This window comes from Protopterus annectens, chromosome 2.part2 (genome assembly GCF_019279795.1).
Source record: "Protopterus annectens isolate FY-2018-M chromosome 2.part2, PAN1.0, whole genome shotgun sequence".
Lineage (NCBI taxonomy): Eukaryota > Metazoa > Chordata > Ceratodontiformes > Protopteridae > Protopterus > Protopterus annectens.
This window is the reverse complement of record NC_056730.1, coordinates 217,751,106-217,767,409: the sequence shown is the minus strand read 5'-3', so window position 1 is coordinate 217,767,409 and position 16,304 is coordinate 217,751,106.

The following is a 16,304-nucleotide window of genomic DNA, read 5'->3' as shown; positions in this document are numbered from 1 at the left end:
ACAAGACATAGGACATGCAACACATACTTCTCAACATCTGTGTGCTAAACTGTCGAACCCCAAAGGCGACACACACACTGCCAGACACACCTGTAATGGGTGACGCCACTGCCAGACACACCGACGTCCCACCCACCACACTGAACAAGGGAATGATCACAGTATGCTGCCTGCCGGGCGCTGGAATACGCCACATAACACACGCACTCAGGTCACTCCGCAGCATGTACAGGTATGACGCCGTCATTGCCCATGCTGGTGTCAATGACTGGTGGCATACCACCCTGGGATACATTACAGGAGACATAGAGGGCCACTCAGATTGTGTAGCCCAGGCCGGCATGTCCCTGACCCTGGGCAGTATCCCACCCTCATCAAGTATGATGCCACTATACTGGTTCAATGTGGTCACCCTTGATAATGTGCCTGGTTACCGGTGTCAGTCTGAGGGGATCCGGATTCCTCATACCTGGGATGACATGCTTGGCACGCCACGCCCCTTCGCATGGTATGGCTGGCAGCTGTCGCACCCGGTCTTCAAGGGTTTGGCGAAGGCACCTGCCACCCCCACAGTGCTCACTGCAGGCACGGCTGGAATGATAAACCTACCACCCTACACTACAAGCCTGGAGAACACACAGGATAATACTGCTCACTGCCAGTGGTCTACGGCCAAGCTGCACACCCTCAAATGCCCTCCTCAGTATGGAGGACATCGATGTCAGTGCTGTGACTGAAACATTGGTCAGGGCTGCTGAGAGCACCCCAGCACTATCGGGTCATACCCCATATCACGCGTTCAGGACCATAACCCGGACTTAACACAGAAGGAGGGGGAGTCTCCATTTCCATGAAGGATACACACACCTCCATGTTGGCAGAGATGCACGTAGCTGCGGGGAATATCCAGGTGCAATTAACCATGGTTAGGACTGCCCTACAGTTTGTTGCATGCTACAGACCACCCTCCCAAACCCAGGATACCTGCACAGCCTTCCTGAAGACACTGGTGAGTGTGAATGCTCTCACAACACCGTCATATTGGGTGACATCAACCACCCATACATAGACCGAGAACATTACCCAGGACACAACACCCTACGCCAAAGGTCCCAGGTGTTCATACACCTGACTGCTGTGGAACACCCATGCACCATACCCACAAGGGGGGACGTATACCAGTTCTGATCATCACACATGGGGACGATATGCTCCACACAGGATGTACATCCCTCAATGGTGATGTCAGACCGTATAGTGAATCCACTGGTGATCCGCATCCTGCACCCAACACCGGCATGGGAGACCAAAGTGACGACCTCTCCACAGCGAACCACACACGTCATACGACCGGTGTGGTACCCTACAAGGCCTCCATGCCAGTGGTAAACACAGGCCACACTGCTGAAACCCTTACAAATGCCTTCTATGAGGACCCCCAGGGATGTCTGCACCAAGCAATCCTGATAACATCAGGACCTTGTCCACCGAAGGCAGGCACATGGTCTGGTGGACCCCAGCCATTGACAAACTGTACAACAAGAGTTGGAGCTAATACATGACAGAGCAATATCAGTACCAGGGAAGGCATCACTGATTAATACTGGCGTTAACATACGATCACACATACAATCATCCAAGGCCGCTTGTGGGAGTGGTACTGCAGAGGACACATAAGACAACCATAGGGCCTTCCTTAGCTGTGGTAGGGACATGGGTGGGAGCACACAGTCATGCCCGGAATTACTCCAGAATGGTACAATGATCACTGAAACCACAGATATTGTCAACAAACCAGCGGACATGTTCCATGCATACATCTACCCCCCCCCAAGAGGGGACGTATCCATCCCACCAGAGTCTAGCCTCCCAAACATCCCGTATGCCCAGGAGAGATCTGATATCTGTGAAGCTGTGAACACAGCACCAATGGGACCAGATGGTGTCCCTGGCTGTGTGCTACACAACCTCATTGAGGCCCTCGCCCCACACATAAGGCCGCTGTGTCATCTTAGGCTTACTACGGGCTAGGTCCACACTGGATGGCATACGGCAACTGTGGTCCCACTACACCAGGGTAGTACTCTTATGGACTGTAGACATCCCTGCCCTATCAGCTTGACAAGCCTTGTCTGCAAAGCTGTGGGGAGGTCCATACTGGAGCCCATAAATACAGACAGTGGTGTACAGCCAACTCGACTTAGTCAAGGGCAGATCCTGCCTCCCAAACCTGCTCGACCTGTCTGGAGGGGTCACTAAGGCCATTGATGGGGGTACGTTGGTTTGCACAGACTACCATGACCTGGCGGGAGCGTTCAAACAACACTCCACGTGGGCAGCATGGAAAGGCTCACTAGCGTACATGTGGAGACATATGTCACACGATGGTTTGCCAACTGGATGGAGGTCACACCACACAGGGTTTGTGTTCCTGGTGCCATGTCAGACTCCAAGCTGGTCTCGACTGGTGGCCCACAGGGCTCAGTCCTGGGCCCCCTCCTGTTCAGCATTCAACCTTCCAATGTGCATGCAAACATAGGGGGATTGTGGCAGACAAGGTATACAGATGACTGCACACCGGCCACCATACTCAACACCCCATCAGACACGGACATCCACCTGGGGTCTCATAGAAATGGATAACTGGTGCCAGAGCCATGGCCTGATGCTACATGCCAGGGAAGGTGTAGACCTACCCAGTGTGAAAGACATGTTCACCCCGACTTACCATATAGGTGGTAATCCATTACACATGGTGGACGTGATCAGGGACATGGGGGTCCACACCTGTCGGTAACCTCTGTCAACACTCACATTGCCAATGTGGTTGGAAAGACATTCCACTGTGGCCACCTGTTCAGGAAGGGATTCACATCCACATCAGGGGAGTTCATTGTACCCCTGTACTCTTCACACATCAGACCAATGATTGCATACAACACCACATCTGGGATGTACCTAACCTGACACCTGCAGCACTCAGAAGGACCACAAACGTTCCACAACACAGGGATGAAGGTGCTGAGACATGTGTCACACGCTGCCCGACTGAGGGGACTCCGGCTGTATACCTTCTCAGCCCGTCTGCTCTGAGGTGATCTGTGCCTGTCATACACGGCCATGTCCGACCTGGGTGACATGGACATGTTCCACCTCCTAGGCTCCAAGCAAACACGCGCACAGATGCAACTGACAGACACCTCAACACGGACATCAATAGGACGTGCTGGGGGGACAGGGTCATCGCCCAGAGACCCCCTACAACATGGAAAGGATTCCCAGCCCATGTGAAGCAGAGCCACTGACTGACTTTGTCCAAGAGTAATCCTGACGTGTGGATGTGTCATCGTAGGTATGCGCCAGGCATCATCTCTGTGTCACTGCTGGACAGAGGAACAGTGAACCGATGGATGTAGTATCCTCATCCTAAGGGGTGGTGACAGCCACACACACTCTGGCTAGGCTTACACATGCCATAGGGCACATAGGCTGGTATGTACCTATGCGCCTATGTACCTATGTAGGGGTCCATGCAGGTTGCGGGTACCTGTGGTATGCTGATATTGCCAGATGTGCCTGTGGGTAACCCACAGCTACACGTGGGGGACTGATAACAGTGCTCCCAGTAGGCACATGCAAGTACACCATATTTGGCATACAGGTTAACAGAACCAACATGGTGCTACACATGTAACCGCCACGCATACCGTGTACACAGATCAATGTATGCTGCACCTGCACTACATGGTATGTCTGCTGCATGATGTTGGTACACAACCCACGTCACATACGCACCTGTCACCTGTCATACACAACCACTGCAACATACACATCGCTCACTATGCGGACACAGATATCACATACACCTCTCACTATCTTGTCCACCCTGTGCATCAGAATATGTTTGCATAACCGTGCACCGATGGTGTGGAACATGGTGCTGCGGCAGAGGCTTCATCATATGCACAGGGTGATATGTGTGCCAGGGGCATAGGCTGTACCAATGGATGACATCATGTGTGTGTGTAAGGGCTGGTGCATATACTGGGCATGACTGTGCAGTATGCATGTGGATGTGGTGGAGCCCTACAGTTGTATCTGCTGTGTGTGGTTATGTGTGTACACAGTTCAGCCATCTGTGATGCCTACACGGGGTATACTTGGCAGCCCCAGACTGTACAGTGCAGGTTGTATGGCTCACTGTGTCCGCCTGTGGCCATGTGACCCGTGCCTGCCTGGGGTCGCACGGGCACTACCGGGTGGAGGCATGGAGTGGCCACTCTCCAATGACACATGTCCGCTGGAACTGTGTCCACACTGGGACCGGCCAGGGCCACGTCCACGTGGCCTGCTGTGTCCTGTTGTGGTTGGTGTAGCACCAGCTGCACTACTTCTGCTACCAGCACTGTGTGAGTGGGCATGAGAGGTGGCACGCACACGTCGACCTGCACTAGGTGGTGTTGCTGGCCTACAGCCACGTGTCCTACGCCTCACCCCTACCAGGTGTCCCAGCACAGACAGCTCACGCTCGTGGAATGATATGCCTCGGTCGAGAATTCCAACCATCTCACCTAATCTCCTATCCAGAACATCAGCAAGCTGCTGTTGAGCATTCGCCAATGACTGGATGTTCTCATTTAAGGAACGGATTGCAGCCCCCTGCAGCCTCTGCCCTTCCTGGTTCTGCCGTTCGGCACGTGCCTGTGCCGCCATTACAGTCTGAAACATGCATCTGGTGATACCAGCTGCTGCACCCTGTACGGCAGGTGCATGTCTACCAGAGCTCCTCCTACAAGCAGCACCAGCCACATGCCTGTATGGCACATCACCAGTCATTACACTGGCAACATGGTGTGTACCCGCACCTTCTCTAGCCACCACACAGCCCTGCTCAGTGCCAACAGATGATGACTGTCCTTCCTCTATGGGCAACGGTGATGTGGTATGTATCGGCATCTGAACCGTGTGCGGAGATGAAGGGGACATAGTTGGGATGTTAACCAATGGCGCAGCTTCTGCCCGTGACGACCCTGCCTGTGCCTCATGCATATGGTCATCACCGCTAGTATCTGTGGGGACAGTAGCATCAGATGGACCGCAGGGGGGGAACGCACCTACAGCACCTGTGGATACAAAGACATACTGTAAGATACATTACACACATGCAGACACACACGCAGACACACACACACACACACACAGACACACACACACACACACACACACACACACACACACACACACACACATGCGGAGACACACACGCTGACACACACACGCAGACACACAGACATGCAGACACATCATGCATGTTATTGCAGGTGGCATGCAGCATTCCCACACCACAGCTCAGTGAATGCAGGCCAGACATTAATAGTGGTAGTATGCATACTGCCCTGGGGTGCACACTACATCAAGCAGGTGTCATTTCAGTAGGCTTGCAGTACACACATTCATGGTAGTTTGCATGCATCACCGTGATACACCGTGTGGCCACAGGCAGGTTAACACTACACATGGCTGGCGTCACTTTGTCATGTACACCGCAAACATGTGCGATAACATCTGGACATGTGACAATGGTGTCCCACCACATGCACCACATCAAACTGGACGTCACAGTGCAGTGTTATGTGTACAGGCTACAGATAGAATGCATGTGTAACAAGGATGTCTGTGCAGGTGTGGTTGGTGTGAGCTGTGTACATAGCTGTACAGTGGGGAATACGGGCACTGTGCCACTGCATGGCAGCAAGACACAGGTATGTTTCTGTGTGATGCGTAACATGGACGCATTGCATTGCCATGTCTGCAACACAGTCATGCTGTTCCACAGCATGTATATGGTAGACATTGGTGGCACCTCCAGTGGCTGCAGACAGGCATTTCGTTTGTCTGGTGTACCACATCAGATGTACAGGGGGTCCACTACAGCTATGATCGCACTATGTGTGGACAGGGTGCAAAGATGACTACCCACTGCAGATGTACTGTGTGGCAACATGCCTGTGGGTATCACCCATGGCCATGTTTGACTGGGTCATGGACAATTGTGTGTGATGGGCATCATGTACACATCTCTAAGGTGGCCCATGTGACATACACCCGTACTAGTCTGAGGTGTCACATTCCCGAAGGCTATGCAGACATTGTGGATGTCTGCTATGTCGTGCGTAGGTCATGTCATGGTGTGACAATGTTGCAGACAGAACACCACGTGCATGGGACATGTCATGTGCCATGTCACAACGTGTGCACACAATGCAGGGGCATAGGTCACATTGGTAACACCTGTGTGCTGGCCAGATCACAGCTCACTATGTGGTACTGTGTGCTTACCGCAAAGGCATTCTGATGCATACTACACATGCAGCCATTGTAGAACACCTCCACCATTGTATGCATAGCTGACTGCACATATCACACCGATGGGTTATGTGGTGTCATGCCGGTGTATACTAACGGTTGTATCTACTGTACATGGGTGGCGTGTGTGTCAGGTGGTGCAACCTGTATACCGTGACTGGAGCAGACACAGGTGTGCATGTCATACCTGGACACATGGGGAATATCTATACAGTGTAACATGCCTATTACTAGCAACAGTCTCACCTGCGACAGACCCATGTCTGTGCGACACGCCAGAGGTACCTGTATAGGGGCGACACAACAGTATACACATTATCCATTACTGTAGCCACAGTAAGCACTGTGCATGTCACATCATGTACCTGTGTGGTAGCATGTGTTATGCACATGTCTGCAAACATAACGTAGCATACTGTAGTATGCAGCTTGTGTGGCCATATACCTGGCATGTGTTGGTACATTATGTGGTGTACTATGACACCCACACCTCGCCAGTTATCATACACACATGCAAGACTGACTTACCAGGCAGCTCCAGGCTCGTTGGTTGGGAGACACCCACCTCCACGATGGCAGCGAGTGTTTCTGCATGTTGTTCCCTGGGTGTCCCCAGACTGGCCAGGAGCTCCTCCATGTGTGTGAGTGGGTGCTGGGTTGGTGGCCCACCACCTGTCCCACCTTGTTGTCTGGCGATTTCGGCACGCTGTTTCACGTGGCGAATTAGGTCTGTGCAGTGTCGGCGGATCTGCTGGTAGGTGCGGTTGTTGCCACCCACGTTGTTCACCCTCCTGCGCATATCCTGCCACAAGTCGTCCCGTTGCTGTGCTTGTTGTGGCACATGGCTGAATAGTATATCGTAGTTGTCGTGGAGCAACGGGATAATCACGTCATCCTCCTGGCGGCTGAAGGCTGGCAGCCGGGAACGTGGCATTATATGTAAGACATAATGATGGTGACAGGTCACATTTACACTGATGTACTGGCATACTGCTGGACATACATTGCTATGACATGTACAACATCTGCACAGTAATCTCTGCGATGCATCATGGCAGTGGCACAGCTGACGTGTTGCCATCACACCATTAAGCAGTGGGTTTCATATCATATCTGTGTGTCATCTCATCACACTGTACACACACCATGTTGATGGTAGCCTGCTGTGGACATGTGTACCTGCCTGCGCCTGTGTTCATATCAGTTGGCACGGGTCCCAATGTGACAACAGTTGTACTGTTCACCTGGATGCTGTGTATATGTCAGTAGGCATCATGTACGCGGCCATTATGAACGTCAGCAGTGGCACTGCACACATACACATGGACACCTGTACATGCATGTGTTGTGCCATGTACATCTACACAGCACTGTACGGGTGTTGGCCAACCTGCCACGGCTCACCTGTATTGCACATGTGATACACATGGGACAATGTGTAACCATGTGACATTTGCAGGAAAGGTCATGCATAGCATGTGCGCATGTTGTCCACACAAACACACAGCACCTGTGACACCACAGGGTGCATCAGTGCCACATTACTGGTGTGGACGGTTGATAGTGCAAGTGCCATTTGTCCATCGCACCATGTAGGACTGTGATAGCACGTGCAGCCTTGCTGAGCAGGGCTGCATGGTATGGCAGGGTATGTCACATACATGGCACTGGCATGTGACCCACCTGGGGGGTACTGATATTGGCAGTGTGGCTGTCATTCCATATGTCATTGCTTATGTGTATATGGACATTACACATGTCTATCAACATGGTGTGGACACTGGCCTTCTGCAAGGTAGGCTGCACGCTGCTTGGTGGGGGTGTGTATGGTGCATGCAGGTATCGCACATCCATGCATACACATTACCCCTGACAGGTGCTATGTGCTGTGATATTGTTCAACACAGTGCTGTATGTGCCCACACACTGCTATCCCATGCACATGGATGTTTGCCTGGCCTGACATGGGTACCACATATGTCTACATCCAGTGCCTGCTGCCACCCCATGTCAGCTGGTGCACCGCACAGTGCCATCCCTCCCACAGGGAGCGTGGTGTTGGGCACAGCATGGGTATCCATGTATGGGGACAGGGATGTTCACACAGCAGGGGCACTGATGGTATCGTCGATCGGACCATACACGTATGACGCACACCTCACACACACAACCCATTCCGTATGTTGTTCGCAACACTGACACAGCTACAGTGCTAGGCCGGGGACATTCCCAGACGTACATACACAGATGCGTGCACATCTGTCTGTGGCATGGGCTAAAATAATGGTGGGGTTCGACACATAACGTGTTTGAGTGTGGCTGGCGCAGACCTTCTGTGCACATGTCTACATAGTAAGCCTGTTCTACAGTAGGCAGCGGTGATGTGCTGTACACATGTTGATTCTGCACATTGTGTTGGTGTCTGTCTGTCCACGGGCCAGTGGAGGGACACACAGGAGTATTAGTGAACATATATGCATGCCACCCTGTACTGCTGTACTGCTAGCTTCTCGGGTGCTACTGTGTCATGGACATGCACACCTTACCCGAACGGGTGGTAGTGGGTTGCCACCCGTACCCATCTCCTCTTGTGGGTTGCTATGATCCAAAACCCTCTTTGTATTGTATGTTCAGGCTATGCACCTGTGTGGGGCATGTGGGCATGAAATGCACTACTGCGTACTTTGCACCCATTGCAGACCATGTCACACAGGTACACTGGCAGCCATACACTTCACAGCTTGATGACGGTACAACACGTGTTGTACACACATAACACATATCCTGTGGGACATGGTAATATGTACAGGCATGTACAACAGTCACGTACCACTGCTACCCCTACATGACGGATATGCAGTACATGTGTCGGTACAGCAACTGTCACATGTAGTCGCAATGCCCCCTACCTACATGGCGTGGTACTGCCTGTGGGGATATCGTCTGCATCCATGCTATGGCCATAGCTGACAGTTGTACATCGATATGTGCAACATACCTCCTTTGGTGTTCTCTTGGGTGCATGTCCAACATGGCTCCGCATTGTTTGTGTCTGTCACACAGTCATTGTTATACATGGTTTACATGCCAGCCATGGCGTACTGTGTGTGATTCCATGTACTTCATTGGGATACCGGCATTATACATTATGACGGCGTATTCCAGCCATCACATAGCCTTCCTAGATGACACTGTTAGCCAGCCAGTAGGAGGTGTTCCGCCATCTGCACATAGGTCACACAGTACGTGGGCGGCTGACACCCGTTCTGGGGACAGGGTTCTGACAGCTGTGGATGGGTGTGATGCCATCGACAACCATGACTGCGCCTGATGGTCACATCTGTATGGGTAACATTCACAACACACACCTACCTTCACGTAGCAACACATCATCCACAACAATGGACATTCCTGCCAGAACAATTTGTGCAGTATTTCTGTATGACCACTGCAGGCACCACTGGTGGCCCCCAGCATGGCAGCCAACAGCATCAGTGTATATCCCGTGGAACCATGGGTTACACCATTCACAACACACCTGTCTCAGATAACCCTGTTGTGGATCACAGTGCAGTTCCACACATCATGTTACACTAGGCATCATGCACTGATATGTTGCGGACGTGTGAACGGCTGTGCAACTCAACATATGCGCACATGACACATCACCTGGTACAACATGTCTGTCATACCACATGTTATTGTGACCGCCCTGTGATGGCATTATACAGGCTACGTGTACTGGGACATGTGATGGCTCACCGGTATATTCACCCTCTGGGTGTGTGTCTAGCCAAGTGTACAGTAGGCGGTGGTCTGAACACGGGGACACTGTACATTGACCTACTCTGTCACTGCAACTGTTGACTATGCTCATACTGTACTTATACAGGCATGTGGTATCAGACCACTATGACAGTCCTGGTCGACCACACTGCTGTTGCACACATGACCTGCGGACATCTGCCTGGGGTGTGGAGCACACATGTACATCTTCACATGCTATACTGCCTCTGTGGCGGTGTCACATGACTGTCTACAGCAGGGCTTTCACAGGCAGGCATGGCATGCGGTCATGTGGGACAATGCTTGCACCTTCCCCTGTGCTGCACACAAGCAAGGCACACACACTAGTGCATGACTCACATTTATCTGCAGTGCCTGGGACCTGCCTCCATGCTCTGCACAGCACACCTGCAAGTACAGATTGTACACGGATCATACCTCACAAGCACATACCTGGACTGCAACACACACAGGTGAGGGGATCCCACATCACACAATGTTTTGCACACATACTGGATATTTGCCGAACACAATGCATCGTAGGTGCTCCATGTTCAGATACCCATGTTTGTGACCGCTACACACATTGTAACACACAACACAGTTTACACTGTACACCACAGGTTACATGCTGTCTGTGTTGTCATACTGTACATTGGGCCTTGGACAGCTGCTACTGCCATGTGCTGACAGCAACCCACACTTCCCTAGAGTGAACACCCATGTACCCACACATGCTTGGGCATGTACTCCACCTAGCTGGGTGACACATTACACAACACATACCATACCTACACTACCCTCAGCATGCACAATACCTCCATGTGTCTGGTGTGTTAAACCTGGGGTTATCCCCCCTTTGGTAGATGAACATATATGCTTCACGGCCCTGCTAGCCACACCCTGGACACACACCCATCGCAGCATACATGGTACATGTGTTCTACAGCCAGTACTACTGCCGTGGGCTGACAGGGGTTGTTAATGGCATGGCACCCCGGCAGATGGACAGTCTACATGACTATGCTGACACATATCACAGTGCACTTCTGTAGCATGTACGCAATGGTAGGGACCATGCTATTCCACACAGAGACATGGCGGTACTGGCCTTTTCACAGACGCCATGGTGGTGGTCATGTTCCATGCACATCTGCTGTATGGGCACATGTGCAGGCTGTTGCATGGTGGGTATATTCACATGTGTGTGGTGCATCACTTGACAGCCATGGTGAGTCATCGTGGTCCATCACATGCTCCAAGGCTAGCTACCTACTCATGACTGCCGCACATTGCAGTGTGGGTCCTCAGGCAGTGTGGTGGTATGTCTGTGTTGTTTGGCTACATCCACATTCGATGTTGCGTACAACAGTCACCCAGGCATTGCTGACTGAGATAATGTTGGCAACATGCCAGGCAATGGTGTACCTACCAACAATACACACTCTCACTCACTACAGGATTGCAATCCATACATGGACATCGTTATGTCCCTGTGGACACATACATGGTACTGCCATGCACACCTTATGTCCTAAGACACTGTCCCGATGTCACCTTCCGAGCTCCCTAGCTGTTATGTCCCGCCAGCCTGTTTGGTATGTGTCTCCACACCAGCCCACTGACTTCACTGCTAGCCTGTTGTCGGACATTGTGTACCTTGACCGTCACACTGCCGCATCTATCGCACTACACATTGGTGGCACTGCATTGCACGTGTGGGACTGCATTCGTACACCCATGACTGGGCCATTCTGTATGGCACTGGGGCACATCCTCACAAACGTGCTTCACACACTCATTGATGACCTCCATGCCTTTACTGGCACCCTTGTTGGGCTTCTGTGTGCCACAGCACACCACATACACATGCTGGCCACCTGTCATACCATTGCATGGGTGTTTGGTGTGGTACAGAGGGCAACAGATCAGGCATTGTCCTCAGATTGGCCTTCAGCACCATTCCACATTCTGGTATTGGCAATGTACACATCCACCGTCACATCGTACCCTGTGTCTCAGGATGTTAGGCTGTATGACTCCTGGGCAGGACACGCAGTGGTGCCAGCATATCATGCTACCTACTACATGTCAGGTACATGTGGCATTACACAGTCCTCAGTCATGGGGCCCCTCATGTTCACTATTTGCTTACATACACAACATGCTGTCACAGAGTACTGTCCATGCCTAGATATCCCACATCTACATACCTGGCACCATTATAGCTCCACCAGCTCATACAGATAGCAACTGTACGGGTGTCGATGTGGCAGATACATCATGTGGGTGTCATGGCATCAGGATGCATGACACATGGTGCATACACATCACCTTTGCATGGCAACATTCATCCACTGAGTATCACATGGATACTGTCCCCGTACATGCATATCACATTGTACATGGTTGCTGTACACACACATGCCCCACATGGTGCTGTGGTTGCCATATTCCACTGTGGCATGGGTACACATCTGCAGGGCCACACCTATCTGTACTGTGTATGTTGCTGGTACATAGGTAGCCATTGTACCTGTGGCATACACACATCTACACACGGGCAGGGTTACAATACCACATTCGTGGTGTACCTTCCACGGCTATGACTTTACATGGCACAGCATTATCATGCCATGATGTGTGCCAGGCTCAGACAGTTTACATATGCGGCTGACTGACGGGTAACACATCTGTACACATCTGCATACCCCATACACAGGGGTGTCTTCTGCTCTGACATGGACCATGTCCTCCACATTACTGATGCATGTAGTACTCATACATGGCAATTGCAGTGGGCAGTGTGAACGCACCAGTCATGGATATGTGCACACATGCCACATTGCATGGGCTGGGCTTCTGTGTTTACGCAGACACAACACACACACCGTGCTGAGGAACATAGGTCCTGTGCACATCCCACAGGGACACACAGTGGCACTGTTCATGTGATAGCTCCCTTGCTATTTGAGTGACACATAGTCATGGTACCACCGCAGCAGCAGTACTGTGTAGACATGCAGTTGACACCCACCTCTTCTGTTCAGTGGAGACTACCATGGGGAGGTGACACTACTGTGTCCACTGCACATGTGTTTACACATGGACCTGCCGGACTTCATTGTTGCCCACATTGCACCTGCTACAGATCATTTATCCATGGTTACTTGGTGTTCCTTCCATTTCGGATGGCTATTATGCTACTACTCTGTCCCATATGTACAGGCCATACATATCCTGTTATTGTACATACCAATAGGCCATAACTCCATTATGCATGATATGCCTGTGATACTGTGTATGATGTCTGTCATATCCACCATGACAGCTTTACATTACACATAGTTGACATAGTATCCCCTACTGCAAGGCATACATGCACGTTGTGTGCACATTACGTATGACATCGACGGTATATGCCCATACACATGTGTGCTGTGACAGTATACATACATGTCCTATCCCCTGCTATGGCACTTCCTTGTTGGACATCTACTGCCAGCATCGGCGTGTGGTGTGGCATTGTTCTGTGTTCTGCCCCCCTGTGGCAGCCCTTGTGTTATCCCGGCTGTGTACATGATGTCCCACTGCTGTGCACATGGTGTCCACAGTCATTGGTATGCTCAGCAGGATAGCACTACATAACCACCTTTCACCACTCTCTGCATTATGTACAAGTATCCTTACTTACAAACACCGTTCACATACAGTGCAACCGTCATACACATCATGCGTTACACACCCGTACATATCGTGGGTTCTACATACCTTTGTGTTTCCTTCCGTTTTCGTTACGTGTCTCGCTATTGCGTTTTCTCACTATATCCGTTTGTAGGTTGTAGTTCGGTATGAGCATACGGTTTGAATATCCCGGGAGTCATCCTTATATCCGTCGTTACCTGCAACATGTGGGTTCATCACACCAATGGCTGTTCCTCAGTGTGTACTTGTGCGCATATCACCTGTGCATCTACTCCATTCGTACATTACGTGTCGTAACTAGGGCATGGTTGCATTCCTCACCTGGGTGTTGGTTATTTGCCCTACCTTCATGGGGATGGTCTGTATTATGTTATGTTATGTGTAACTGCAGCCACTATGTGTGGCGTCAGGTACATTTCGCACTGGTGTTAGCCATGGATTGTGTGTGTTGGGTATGGTATTCTGTTCGACATGTGGGTGTTCCTGTCCTGACGGCGTATGTTGATGGCGTCTTGCATTCGGATGTGTAACATAGCTGTTGTATTCCTTTAAACAACGGATGCAAGTATGCATCCGCTGTTGATAGTGTTTCCCACGCGAGATTTTGCGGTTATGCAGCTGTCATTGACTGCCTGTATGTTTGTGCTGCTATTACAGCTTGTATCCCTTTGATATGTGCGATGGGGAATATCGGAGGTTGTAGGTGACGGATACGGGTTGTGGGCCTTGCATCTCTACATACACGGTATGCTTGTCTGTGTACTCCATCCCTGCCTGGGAAGTTGGCAGTTACTTGTCTGTTGTTCTGGGAGTGTAGGTAGTGTTGTTGTCATGTGGTGTTGGTAACGCCTGCATGTGTGCTTCCTGCATGTATTCCTCTGTCACATCGGTGGTATATCTGCGGTTGTTTGTACGTGATGACTATCCATTGTCATTCTGTCCCGGATATTTACAGTCATTGCGGTCCTGTACTTTGTACGGCCTATTTGCTAGTGGTTGCCACCTCTTCAGGTGGCGATTGCTTGTTTGACACTTGTAGAACACACAGCGGTGTTTACGGGCGATCGTGGCCACGATCAGTACCGGGTAGCATATCGTATTTCGCGGTACATAGCTATGCTGTGTGACTTTGCCGTATCGTTTTGCAATTAGCATATCGGTGTCATACATACGGTCAGGATTTCTACATACGTCCTTTCCATTTCATGTTGGCTATATTCCTGTGGTACATTCTGGGACATTTTCACTTTGCATCGTTATCGTCGCCACCGCCTAGCCAGGAGGGGCTCTCAGTACTACTTTGGGAGTACTGGTGTACATCGCCTGTGGTTCCTATACTGTATGCCTACACATGTTGTTCCTCCGCCTGTCACATTGCACCGACATACACATTTTACAGTGGCACACACATTACACTCGCTTTGCGGAACACACAGCACCGTCACCGCACACGTGCACATACTGTGGCAGTCACAGGGATGGTTGCACACAGTACCTGCATGGCCCGCATCACCGGCGGCAGTGTCTACCTCCACCCTCATATCATCATAGTATTACCCGCACATGTACTGTTACTGTACTGTGGCCTGGTGATCATCCTGACTCGCGGTTATGCATTTCGATATGTTGAGCTTTCCATGGGTGGTGGTTTCCTGTTCTGTTAAACCTCCCGGATGCTCAGGTTGTAGTTCACTATGTTTACTATGTACAGATATCGCGTGTTACTTCTCTGTCACCTTGCATCCCTCTCATTCCCTGTCTTACCTGTTGTACTTTATATGTATATGTGTACATATATTTCTATGTGTGGTTATATCTATCTCCATATCTGTATATGCACATATGTACATGTCTATATGTATACATATAGCGAACATGGCAGCATACAGCAACGCCGTCTGCTGTAGGACCCACGTACGGTTCAGGTGTTGGCGTTCCATGCTCCGCTAGCTGTTGGGTGTGCAGTGTTTGGGTGCTGCCTATGTTGGAGTCACACATGGGGCCACCCATACGGTACACTTTACAGGTGGCCATGTTTGTGTGCCGTCCATTTCACTGTGTGTGCAGGTAGGGAGGTGTCAGTCCATGGGGCCTACGCTGTCAGAGTATGTGCTATACGTTCCCTCTTTGCCAGGGCATAGGCATATTGGTACACCTCCGTCTGCCTACTGGGGCTGGCACAGTGTGTTCATGGTCCTGAACCCTCTGTGCCTGTACTGGCCTTGGCAGTTGTGGTGGGCTTTGTGGCCCTTCACCATTATGTCCTGCAGCAGCTGCTTCCGCAGGATCATATTATGTAGCATGGCACATACTATGAATATGTGGGCACATGTGCCTGGAGAGTACTGCAGGGCTCCACCGGATGTATCCAAGCACCGAACGCGATTTCAGCATCCCAAACACACGCTCTATGATTATTCTGGTTTGTGCGTGTGCCTCATTATGGC